This window comes from Oxyura jamaicensis, chromosome 5 (assembly GCF_011077185.1).
Source record: "Oxyura jamaicensis isolate SHBP4307 breed ruddy duck chromosome 5, BPBGC_Ojam_1.0, whole genome shotgun sequence".
NCBI lineage: Eukaryota > Metazoa > Chordata > Aves > Anseriformes > Anatidae > Oxyura > Oxyura jamaicensis.
The window spans coordinates 4,440,302-4,452,791 of NC_048897.1; the positions used below are offsets into that span (position 1 = coordinate 4,440,302).

A 12,490-nucleotide genomic window follows, 5' to 3' on the forward strand; every position below is an offset into this window, starting at 1 on the left:
TGCAATAGTTAAGTGTTTGTAGTGCCTCTGGATATTTCCTATTGACTCAACCATAAGACGTAACTTATTTGAAATAGTAAAGTGGGCACTAGGCCTCGTTAGCCTGCATCAAACAGCAGGAATTTATTAATGCCAGACATGTTGCAGTCAAAGAAAATTGTGTAGTGGTAATAAAAAAAAAAAAGAAACAAACCCCACAATATCTTCCAAGAGTATGAATTTGCAAATTCCTGACTCAGTTTATATTGTTTGCATGAAGATCTGTCATGTCACGACCGAACAAACTTTTTGAAGAGAAATTGTGAATATATTTGGATGTAGTATTTTTGCTTGTACATGTCAGTCATAACACCTAGCTTTTACATTAAACTTCCCCCTGTCTTAGCGAGAGTCTGCGTCACTTGGAACTTACTGCAAAAAGGTGGTAAGTGATGTGTGACTGTACTGGCTGGTCCTCCAGCTCAGTCAGATTTGTGTGTTGTCATTAATCTGTGATTAATTAGCAGATGACTTTAATGTCTATGTATAGCCTGGGATGTAGAAGGATTATGGTGTTAATATGTTAAGTATATGATTTTGAGATTCTAAGTCCTTTTATTACCACAAATTATATTTGATGTTTAGCTAATATTCTGCAGAGAATTTTAAAAAGTAATAAAGCAACCTATCCCTTATCCAAATGATTTCAAATATTGGTAGATTTTCTGATTTAACACTTATTTATATTTAAAAAAGGATAATAAGATTAATCTAGCAGGTTGTATCGAGAGGTTTGAAATGTAAGTTGTCTGAAGCTCTGTGTAGACTAATTTGTTCTCACAGCATTTCTGCTTCAGTGTAGGCACCTTTATTTTGAAGATGGGGAAACTCAATCTAAAAAGTGAAATATTTTACTTGTGTAAAACTTCATCAGCGAGGATGTAGGAAAAATCATAATTCAAGAATTATTTTCCTAATTTTTTACACTGTTGCAATTGAATATTAAAAATCAAATTCTTTAATAGTTACATTTAGTTAATGACCTCCTTGGGGACAAACAGCTTTATTAAAATTGGCTTTGAGTTGAATGCTCTGGTAAGCCTCATTTATAAAGTATTGATCATTCCAGGAATTTGAGAAGTCTGAAGCTTTTTCATCATCTGTTTTCCCCATACAATTATGAAAATAAGAGCACACCAGAGACTGTGGCTCTCTTGATTTAAAAAAAAAAAAAAAAAAAAAATCATCAAAAATATTTGGCTATTTACCATTTTTTAACTCTCCCCTTACTCTCTATTTCTACAGTATAATATACTTTGACTTATTTCTTTATATATAAAATAGCATACACATTTAGTCCCCATTTTATTTTCTATTGTTTTTTGGTTAAAATACTCAGGAATGTGAATTAGCAAGTTAGCAAATGTCTTGGCAGTAGCATTTGTGTTTTAACTCACTTAAAATGCTGTTTTCACTAAAAATGAATTTATGACTTGCTTGTGGTCACAAATATACAAAGGAAAGATTCCAATTAGAGCTTAAAACTAATGTTCTAATATAGTACTGTGTCCAGTAACGTAGATGAGTACTAATTTGTGTGTTTAAAAAAAAAGTGCAAGCATAAATTGTTGCCTCCCTATTTCTGGTGAACTGAGAACTGGGAACTTGATGCAGTATTCCAGAAGGTGAGTGTAACTTTATCTCTTCCGTTAAAGGCTTCCAGCAACTCTTACATTATCAGTGTAAGAGCTGCTGAATATGGAAAGCATGGACCACCTGTGCTGCCAAAATAAATCTCTGGGAAAGAGTTGAAGCTACATGTTAAGGAATAATTCCATATCACAGAATGACTGTGGTGAATGACCTAGTAGTGCAAATTTGCCTTGAAAACTGATGGTATAAAAGCGGGTATTTTTCTTTGTCACAAAGAGCAGTAAAAAGACTTCTGCAAGTCAATGACTCTGTTTTCTGCAAGGTTATGACCACTGGAGGAGTTTGATTCTATAAATGAAACTTAATTAGATATGAAGCTGCATGAGTCAGAGCAGAGTCCAGCTGCCTCACTTGACAGTACTGAACTAATGGCAGAATGGCAGTGAGAACCACTAGAAGCTTTAGTCGACAATTTCATCAGAGGAGATTGTGGTGGCTAAGAGCATTCCTTTATATATTTTATTAAAGCCTTATCTTGGCCTTTGAGTTAATGGGAAGAGTCCCAGTGATGATGTTTGATACAGTACTATTTGTTAAAGCACGTTACAAACTGCAGTGGGCTGCTTGTTGACTTCTCTTGTGTTCCACCAGTGGGAACAGAAATGCTTTGATTGCTACTGTCATTCCTTTCATAGATAGTGAGGTACAAAATGTTGCTGTGGACACTGCTTCTAACTCATCACTTGATTATTGCTGCTCACTTATCTTAGCGGTTAAATGAACAGGATCTGACATCTGGTTTTCCTGTGCTACCTAAGGAGAAATAAGAGACGTAGTGGAAGTTTGGGTATGAGGGGGACAACCCTTGTATTTGGCAGTCATGCTAGAAGGAGAGGACTTTGTTTACTCATCAGATCTATGTGCTATATGTTTAGGCCTATCCTTAAAGGTAAATATCGCTAGTGTTGGATCTTTTTTATAATACAGATACTTAATCTTACTATGAAAGCGTTCAGTTGTATCAAATAATGTTTTTCTTCCTCATTTGTTCCTCCATTTCTGCTGCTTTTTACCTCCTGCTGACCTGTTTGGAAAGATGGTTAGTTAATACAGTGATTCTTAGGGTAATCATGTTAATTGACTGGAAACAGTCATTTAAACTTACAGGTTTTTTTGTTGTTGTTCTGGGCGGTTAATACAAAAGAAAAACCTACTGCTGTATCAGGCTCAACTGGAGAACTTAAAAGATGTGCAGTCAACAGCATGGGGAGTTTAGGGAAGACAGAAGGGCTTAAGTCTGGCCTACTGTCCTATGGAGAAGTTTGGCTGGGGAAAGCTTTGCAGAATGGATTTCTTCTGCAAAAATTTGTAGAGACGGGAAATGTTATCGGGGGTGGGGTGGTAGGGGGGACATGACACAATCAAGAAAATTGAAAGAGTGGCAGAGAACTTACAGTCCAGAAACAGTCTTCAGTTTTGATGAAAATAAGTATGACCATAATTGTTGCAAGTTCAGTATCCCTTTTTTTTTTTTTTTAAGTCACTGGGAAATCTATATACTTGTGGTGGTGGCACCAAACATGATGCAGAAGCTTTGTTTTAATTTAATAGGCTGTTATTGTAGTCCTACTCCCCCCCCCATTCCATCTTACTTGAGTAAATAGAAAATAATTTTAGACTATGGGCAGGGTCAGTGGTATGCATTACTCATCTGGATCCATACTGTCATCTGCTTGCAAAAGCTACTAAAAATGGAGCACGTAAAACTAAATGTATTTTGCATTTAATAAAATATTTTGATGTTTTATGGTTGGGATGGACAGGACTTACTGGGTTTGCTGTTTAGAAAAATCAAAAATTAAAACAATGGGAATATAAGGAAGGGAAAACATGGACAGAAACTCGGTGCTAGGCTGACAGTATGGGCAGTAAAATACTGTCTATTCAAAGTTGGAGTAGCAATTTTTTTTTCCAGCTTGGGTGTGTTAGAATTGGTAAGAAGTTAAGATTATATTGTCTGCTTTTTGCCTGTATTATGGTTAATTCTTAGATGGATTTGTTCACATGCCCATCCTTATGATCATGAAATTTCCCGTGGAGGAAGTACGTGATAGAGCACTGGAGCATCGATGTGCCACTGAATGTATAAGGCCCTTTGTGCAGGAAAGGGTGGCTGGGAGTGTTTGTGGAGCACAGGCTGTGGTTTTCTGTTTTTGTTTTGCTTTGAGACATGCCAGGGACAGGCATCTCACCTAATAAAAAAGCAGCTTCATTTGAAAACCTTGTAAATATTAGCTGACCTTCGAAACAATAAAATACAATGATTGGTGCATATCCCACGAAGTGAGTATACCTTATTCTTTTTTCTCCAGAAAGCATATTCTGAGAGAAGCAAGGAACAGGAAGAGAAAGAAGTGGTGCGTGTGTGTGGAATTTAATGAGGTCAGTTGCTTTTGACCTGGTTAAATACTTGCTCAACTTTATCTCCTACAAAGGAGGACAAGCTTGGCCTCTGTGGTCATAAATTGCCCGTAGGATCCGCACGCTGACAAGGCTGCTTTATGCAAAGAGCTTTTTTGCCTTTGCTAGCTATTACAATTAGCAGTGTAATCTGCAAATATGTTATGGCATCATACCTCCAGTGTGTGTACAGATATGTAAGAAATTTGAGTATATGCTAGTGACTGGTATGCAAAATACAGGCAGACGAGTCAGATTTCAAGAATGAACCAAAGCCTTGATCAAGTGCTTTGGGACAGATAATTGATTTGCAAAGGGCAGCAGTGACTTCAGCCTCTGGCAAATCAGTTACCGGGAGCTCTCCTGATCAGACCATGTCCCTGCACTCAGCTCTGCAAGTCCTGATGCCCCACTGCTTTGTTTGAATTCATCTTTATTTCTCAGCTGTGCTGGTAGATCTGAGCTTTTGCCAGTGAGACGGTAACTCTTTGTGATCTGTTTCTCCACTGATAAGTTACAAAACCACTGCTTTGAGTATGCTTTGTGGATTGTTAACAGCTGGAGTAAGCTTGCATTGCTTCATTGGGCAAATAATTGTGTTAGTTTAGCTGGACTCACCACAGTTCGCATCTGCCACAGAACGGGCGTGTGTTCTTGTCCTGAAATCTATTCTCTTTACTTTATGTACCACAGATCTGTCTGAATACTGATGTGTGCCACACCTGTTTCTTAATTTAAGACCAGTGAATGTATTTTGCTGTTCATAAAAAACAGCATTTCCCTCAGATGAAAGCTTGTGTCTACTGATGCCAATGAGAGCCACCTGCATATGTCTAACAACATAATTTAGTCACTGGTAATACGTGACAAAAGAGAGAAAGAACAGGAATTACCATGCTCCAGATGGAACAAAACCAGAAAAGCAGTGCCAATGAGACAGCTGACCCTGTGTGGTGAAATTAACTCTTCTTCCACTCAGTGAATGGCGTAACGTAGTCATTTGCCACGTCCTTCTGTACATTGCTGCTTCTGCTTCATCTCCAGCAAGCGCTGAGGAGAATCATGGCAGAGTTTTAAAGAACTCCAATTTTCCGCTGTTTTCTTACAGCAGGAACTTACTCTTTAAAATATAGTAATTTAAGCAGGAAAGGAATAGCTTGAGCATGAAGTTGATGTGATATTTCAGTATCACAAATGGTTCAACTTAAGCTGCGTGTTTAAGATTTAAAAAAAAAAAAAAAAACAACTTGAAAAAGTTAGGTCAAAATCTGTCTGCTTTGCCATCTCATAGTACGTGTAAACAAGTCTCAGCATTAGTGTGCTCTCCACAGTACGAGTAAAGTGGCCATTTCCATTAGCAAGGAATTTACCACTTCTCACACCATGGTTTAATGTTGCAGATAACTTAATTCTCAACAAAACTGCTGTGCCTGATTTTGCAATTGATTGGTTCCATCGACTCCAAGCAGTGTACTTGTGAAGTAAAATGCTATGTTGAAGAGCTTAGAATCAACTGCACTAAATTACTGGTAAATAGGAATCAAAGCAATGCTCAGAGCAAAGAGTTCATATTAAAAAAATGATAAAAAATGGGAAATTTAACAATTATTAGTTTAACTATAAAAACAACCCTTAGTTCATCAGTCCTTGTGGTATAAAGAGATGTGTTGGCGTATGAATGTGGACCTGTGATTCGAAATAGCAAATAGAAAATGAAATAATTGTCTTGTTTATTTATTTATTTATTTATTTTTCCTGTCTAAACCAAAGTTGGTAAGTGTTTAGGGGAACTCAGCTCAGTCTGATGCACTTTCATATGTAATACTGGTGTCTGGCTCTATTATCCTCTGAAGCTGCTTGTTGTCGTGGCTGGAATGATCTTTATTGCACTCTCTATACTGACAAGGACAAATTCTGAAATAGGATTTTAAAACAAATGGTTAAAAAAAAACGTTATACACAGCGACTGTTTTACAATTTTTAAAATAGCTTTCTATTACCCTGAATAACAGGCTTCACTGTAAAAAAAAATAATATACAACAACAAAAAAACGAATGATAGATTCTGTATAGTGGAAATGTAACCAAGGTTAATTGTAGCGGGGTCATGGCAACTGTAATGAACCAGTGTTTATAATGCTAAAAATGTCCCTTTCAGAAGTTAAATATAATCCATGAATGCTTTATAATGATTTTGCAAGGAAGGTCATAATCACCAGGATGGCTTGATGCTGGGGTTTCAGTACTGCCTCGGGGTTCCTGTTCTGAGCTCCCTCGGTGAGCACAGAGGGAAGGAGAATCAGTGAGTGTGAGAGGGATGTGTCCTCGTGAGCCCCTCTGCCCGCGTGTAAGGGGAGCTCTTTGTATGCCCACTTGTTGAAGGAGCTTAGGGAACAAGCAGCAGGTAAAGCGGCTTCTTTTGCTTGGTTAACTCTCGGATGGAGCGTATGCTGCGGTGTCTGAACGATGCACGAGAACTGGGAGGGCAGAAGCACGAGGCAGTGGTTTGATTTCTTACTTTACAGGTTTTATGCTGGTTTGAAGTGACAAATGGCACCAGTTACACACTTGGGTGAAGACTGACTGCTGCTGAAGGGTGGTGTTTTTCCTTCTAGCTATGTTTCTACTGTTGATTTTGTGTTGTGCTATGTTTATATGGCTGCAAGAAGAATCAGATTAATTAGCTAATCTAATGGAAGAGTGACCTGGTCAGTGATCTGCAGCAAACTGACCTGTTTTACTGCATGTCTCTACACTTAGTGCTTTGCCTGCAACAAGCTGCACTTCAGTTAGCTTAAGGTAGTTGTGAACCCACTTTTACAGGCAGCCTGCATCCCATTTCTGTATTTATTCTGAGATGCAGTGGTCTTTGACTTCATAGGTGATACCTGCACCTAAATATAGGTGACAGCTTTTGGCCTGAGGGTGCTCAAGAGCTGTTGCTGCTTGGCCACCCTCATCTGGTAAAAGCCACGTTGTCTGAGTGAGCGGTTGATACCACCTGGGTAACTGGTGCATGGCGTGTCGACATATGTTCTGATAAATTTGTGATTTAAAGATCTTAGCTACTTTTTATTTAAACCGCACATGATACACTAAGAACAGATGGCAACATTGGTAACGAAGTCCTTTCTATTTTGTCACCTTCCCATCTTTTCTGTATCTTCTGTCAGGTTGTCAAATCTGTGGGTTCCCAGGTGTTGCTTCCAGTAAATTGCTATTAACTGTTATTGAAGAGATCTGCACTCAGTATTGTTGGATCTTTACAGTTTAGTGACTTGTTATCCTGACAGAATTTAACACTTTATTTAATTCAACCTGTTTTTGTTTTTTTTTTTTTTCTGAGCTTCTCCCTGTGATTCTGAGGTAAAAGGTACAGTTTAAAGAGCAGATGATAAAGATTATAGATGATAAAGAGCAGGCTTTTTTTTTTAACTTTGTGGGCTATGTAGTAAGAAACAGAACTCTTCATTTAAGCTGAAAAATAAAAATAATTCAGAATGCCTAACAACAGAGGTTACAGATAAACAGGGTGTGCATGTGCATGAGCTGAAGGAGCATAATGAAATCCATGAGTAATGTCTGTCTGAAATACATAATATATCAAGAGCAAGAAAAATGGGTATGTTTGAGCTTAGAAATGAAGAGCTTAAATTCTGATGGTTTTATGAAATTCAGTTTTATGTAGTGGTATAGACTTCACTTTGTCTATTAAAACACTTCTACAAAATGTCAGTGGTATAGTCTGGAGTTGGACCTTGCTGAAGACTCACCTTGAGGAGTAGAGAGAGAACAGTAATGCTGTGATGCCAGCTGTGCGGGCTGAAACTAGGCATAAAGAAGTAATTTTCTACCAGTTCATACAAAGTTATGATGCAAGGGGCTGTCTGCAAAGATTAGTTGCCAAGTAGTTTTTGGATGAGCAGAGTTGACCAGGTGGATTTCTGGGGAAGCAAACTGAAGAACGTTTGGAAGAGAAGTCAGGCTTGTTCTTCAGGTGCAGGTCTGAGCCAGTACAGTTGTAGCACAAATGAAGATAATGACTTTTGATCTGCCATTTTTTCCAAACTTCTTGTGCTTTTGTGGGGGCATGGGTTAGCATTTTTTTTTCAGGGCTACAGGTTACTTTAATTAATGTCCTGTATAGTAGTTGAATATTATAGTCTTGTATATGGTCTCTTGGTATGTCACTCCTCTTATACCAATATATATGCTCAGAAGATGGAAAATCCTCTCCTGAAATTTTATATTCAGGTGAACAAAAAATCTTTATCAAGAAAGTGGTAGACAGCAGAACAAATTGATGTCTTATGGTTGTGAAACACAGCTGGTTGTGAAAAAGAGCTTGTTCAAAGAACAGGGGTTCCTTAAAGGGATTCCTTAAAGCTAATGGGTGAGATTAAATGGATGCTGATTAAAAATAAAACTAAAAGAAAAAAAAAAAAAGAGGAGAGAATGGAAGAAAATTGTTCAAGAGGTTCTGGATCTCATTCTATAAACAGAAAATCAATGGCTAAGCAAGTGCACTTGGTGTTAGCGTATTTCAGTTTCTCTTTGGTGGAAAAACAGTACCTTGCAACTTCTGCCCAGTGCAGAGGGATTGTTTTTAAAATAATCTTAACAAATCAGAAGCCCTTTAAACTCATTACTCAAGTGCTAAGGGTGTGTGGAATGAGGTAAATAAGTGTTTTATTAAGCAAAGAGTCCAGACTGAGAAAGGCAACGATCAGGGTGCCAGAGTACAAAGAATAATCATGTAATAGTCAAACTCAATGTCAGGAACTTAATGATTCTTGTTATTATTTTCAAGATTAATTGAAATTGCTGACTTCCAAATTTAAACTTTATGAAATGGTAACTAAAATATGGCTATTTCAGTCTCTGGAATTGAAATGTTAAAATAAATATTCATGACCTTATTAAGAATGACTAAGTGGGTGAAAAGAGTTGCACTCACATTAAAAAAAAAAATGTTACTTTCAAATTTCTAGTAACTGAAGAGCAAATGATCTAGAATACTTCCATGTTCATGAGCTAACATATAAAACATAACTGTAGTATTTATTAGTCTGCTATAAATTGCCAAATCACAAAAGAAATGGAATATTCAATTCTTAGCCATTTATAAAATGATGGGAGAAAAATGGCCTAGACAGCTTCAGTTTAAGTTGAATATGCCAGTGCTGTAATTCTGCAAGCGGTGTATGGTTCCCCCTACATTCTAACATTCCCTACATCTCTCCCACTCCCCCTCAAAAAATCAAAAGAACAACAAAACGAAAGAGGCAAAAAAAAAAGGTATTTATACAGACCAAAAAAATTCATGTTCATAAATTTTATACCCAGAGTAGGAAGATCTATATTGAATATAAATTTGACAGACTGAAATACACCAGAACTCAAAATGATTTTGTCTAATAGGATTGCCACTTCCATGCAAAAACAAACACCAAACATATAAACTATACTGGGTTTTTAATGCAGCTAGATACAGTTAAAAGCAGATGAGATTCCTAAACTAGGAGAGGGAATTCAGAAGCTTGTAACTGATGCTTGGGAAATGTTTTTAGAATATTTTATAATTATGATAATTATGAAGTCTGTCCTACAGATTAGTAGGGAAAATGAAACTATTTAAAAAGTCTTAAGGTACTTTTTTTTTTTCTAGGAACGATAAATGATAATACCAAATGACACTGAGGTATCTCAAGGTGATAAAGAGAAGGACGAAGTAAAGAAATTTTTAAATGTGAAATATATTTTGGATATAAACATGTATGTCCTAAGGATAAAAGAAAATATAAGAAAATATAAATCTAACTGTGGAACCAGTAGTATTGTCAATAATAATTCAGTAAGATGAATGTCTTAAATATGCTTCCATGCTTTGGAAAAGGCCTGATTTATGTAGTTAATAAACATTTACCAGTTTCCTAGTAGACTCTATCTGTTCTTATTCTTTGAGTTCCGGCAAGATATTTGGACTGAAATTCCTGCATCTATTTTGAAACCTACCTGGATAAGTCATCTGTAATAGTGGTATGTCATAAATCTTTATACGTTATGGGAATTCTAGAAGAAGGCTAATTGTGTTGTAAAAAATAATTAAGAACAATGAGTGAGTGTCTGACTCAATACTTGTGACTTAAATGTAAAAAGGTAATATATTTTTTTTTCTAATCAATACAATTTTGTTTTTATTAAAAACAGTTACGCTATCTTTGTATTTTTAATCAAATTCTAGGTGTATCTGAATGTGCTTTGTTTGAACTTCCATAAATTGGAAGTCTCTTATTCACTTGTTAATCCCAGATGAGATTTGCATAATCCAAAATGTACGGAGATCAGCAGTAAATGTGATTCATAATTATTTCAAAGCTGAGGCATGCAAGGTGTGCAGAGGTATGTCTGAATCCTCTTCAGATGCCCTAGGTGCTTATCTGAGACTGGGATTCACAGTATATGCTACTTCTGTGACTTTAGGTGTATAATAGCCCTTTGATTTCAGGGATTTGTTGGCTCTTCTAGTGGGAGTAAAATTTCAGTCAAGTGTTCAGCTCTTCACAGGGCTTCCTGTGCTGGTGCAGCTCTGATGGTACCTTCAGTGCAAGTTAAAGTACTGGTAGCTCAGGTGACTTTGTGTTAATGTATTATGGCAGAAACATGTCACTAGGCTGTTGTCTCTCTGGAATGTTGCTGTCACACTTTAAATACAATATTACAGAGTTAACACTGCATGTTCATTCCATCAGAAATGCTTGGTCATCTCAAAATGTTATTGCAAGTGTATTTCTACAATAACCTACTGGGGCTCAGTTCCTGGTCCCATGCTGTTCAACATGATTATTAGCCTGGGGGAAAGCTGGAAAGTGCTCAAGATCTCTGGAGACATGGAGAAACATGGGCAGGTTTTAAGAATCAAGTGAAGGCAACAATTTTCTTAGGAATGGGAGATAAAGTTTATAAGTTGAGAAGTATGTATAATTAAGCATTTTCACTTTAAATCGTGACCTGGCGTGGCTTAAAATTTGAATAGAAAGAGACTAATAGTAGGTGATGCAGAAACTAAGTCAAAAATACTGCCTCAGTGGAAAACAAAAAGGAGGGAGAAAATGACGGCCAAGAAATGTTTTCAAATGAGATTGGGAGTGCCTTCTCAGGGTGGAAGACATGGCTCCCACCAGACAACAGGAGAGAAGTGAGGAAGCAGCTGTGAAGAATATGGTGAAAGACTATCTGGGACTACTTACAGAGAACGATTGTGGCACATAGTATTTTCCATGTGGTATCACTGAGGCATCTATTGTTTTTGATGATTTTGCTCTTTGTTTAATCTTTTAACGTTAGGGCAATTGTTGCATCCCACTTTAGTCTTCATTTCTCTTTACTGTGCAATTCCTTTCTTAAATGAGTGGAGTTAAACCCCCCAGGTTTTAAGTTGTCATTCTTGCATGCTATGGGTAGCTTAAGCCTCACTTTCTTCCGCTGAATGAGGAGCTGTGAGGGTTTTTCTGTAAGAAATGGAGTTGAGTTCGGAAAATTGCTTTGAGATTGTTAAAGAAAGAGTCTTTCTGGATCTTAATTAGTATTATAATGATGAAAGAGAAGCAAATATAATCTTTGAGATGTTTCAGCGTCCGCTATTCTATCAACTTAATTTCTGAAGAGGAGGATCAAGGGTAAATCCATCTTTTACTGGGTCTTGCTGTCTTCAAACTTCATTAAAGACAAGCACATAGTCCATCAATAATGAGATTCTCCATCTCCGTAACTTCCTTGTCTATTCATTTTTCTTTCCCACCTGCACTCACAATGGTGGCTGTTTGCTCCCACATACATTCAACAATGCATCATTTGTAAGCTGGCCCTCATTCATTTCATTCCTGCTTGAAAGGCCTGACAGAAAGCCCTGTGAAAAGCCTTTCAATGCAAATGCCAGTTTAATGACTTGGTTCATTCAGCAGTGGGGAATCTGAGATAACTTGACTTCTCCTCACTGCAAATACAAGAAAATGTTTTCATAAAGCCCTGGACGTGTCATGCTTTTTAACAAGACGCCTTCAGTTTGCAAACAAACTGATGGTTTTAACTTTTAGTTAAATAAAATCTCAGCATTTTTCTGCAACGTCAACCTCCCACACCTCTCTGTGCTTGAGGAGGAGGAGGGTACTCCCCTCACTCCGCTGCATCAAAATGCATCTGCTTTTGAAAGCTTTGATTTGCTTCATTTCCTCAGCAGAGCGGCAGTTCCCCTTGAGGCTAAACCCTTGTTTGATTGGGTCTTTCTGAGCATGTTTGAATATCAAATTATTGGGAAATTACAAGTGCAGTTGCACTTATTAAAGCCAAAGGACAAACATGTTTAGTCTGTTTCAACAGCCTGTGTTGCAGTTTGTTC

General features: G+C 37.2%; 1 protein-coding gene across 3 annotated transcripts in view; it reads left to right on the forward strand.

Moving 5' to 3' along the window:
• Nucleotides 1–12,490, forward strand: part of LRRC4C (leucine rich repeat containing 4C) — a 498,815-nt gene that overhangs the window by 51,883 nt on the left and 434,442 nt on the right. The window lies entirely within an intron of this gene.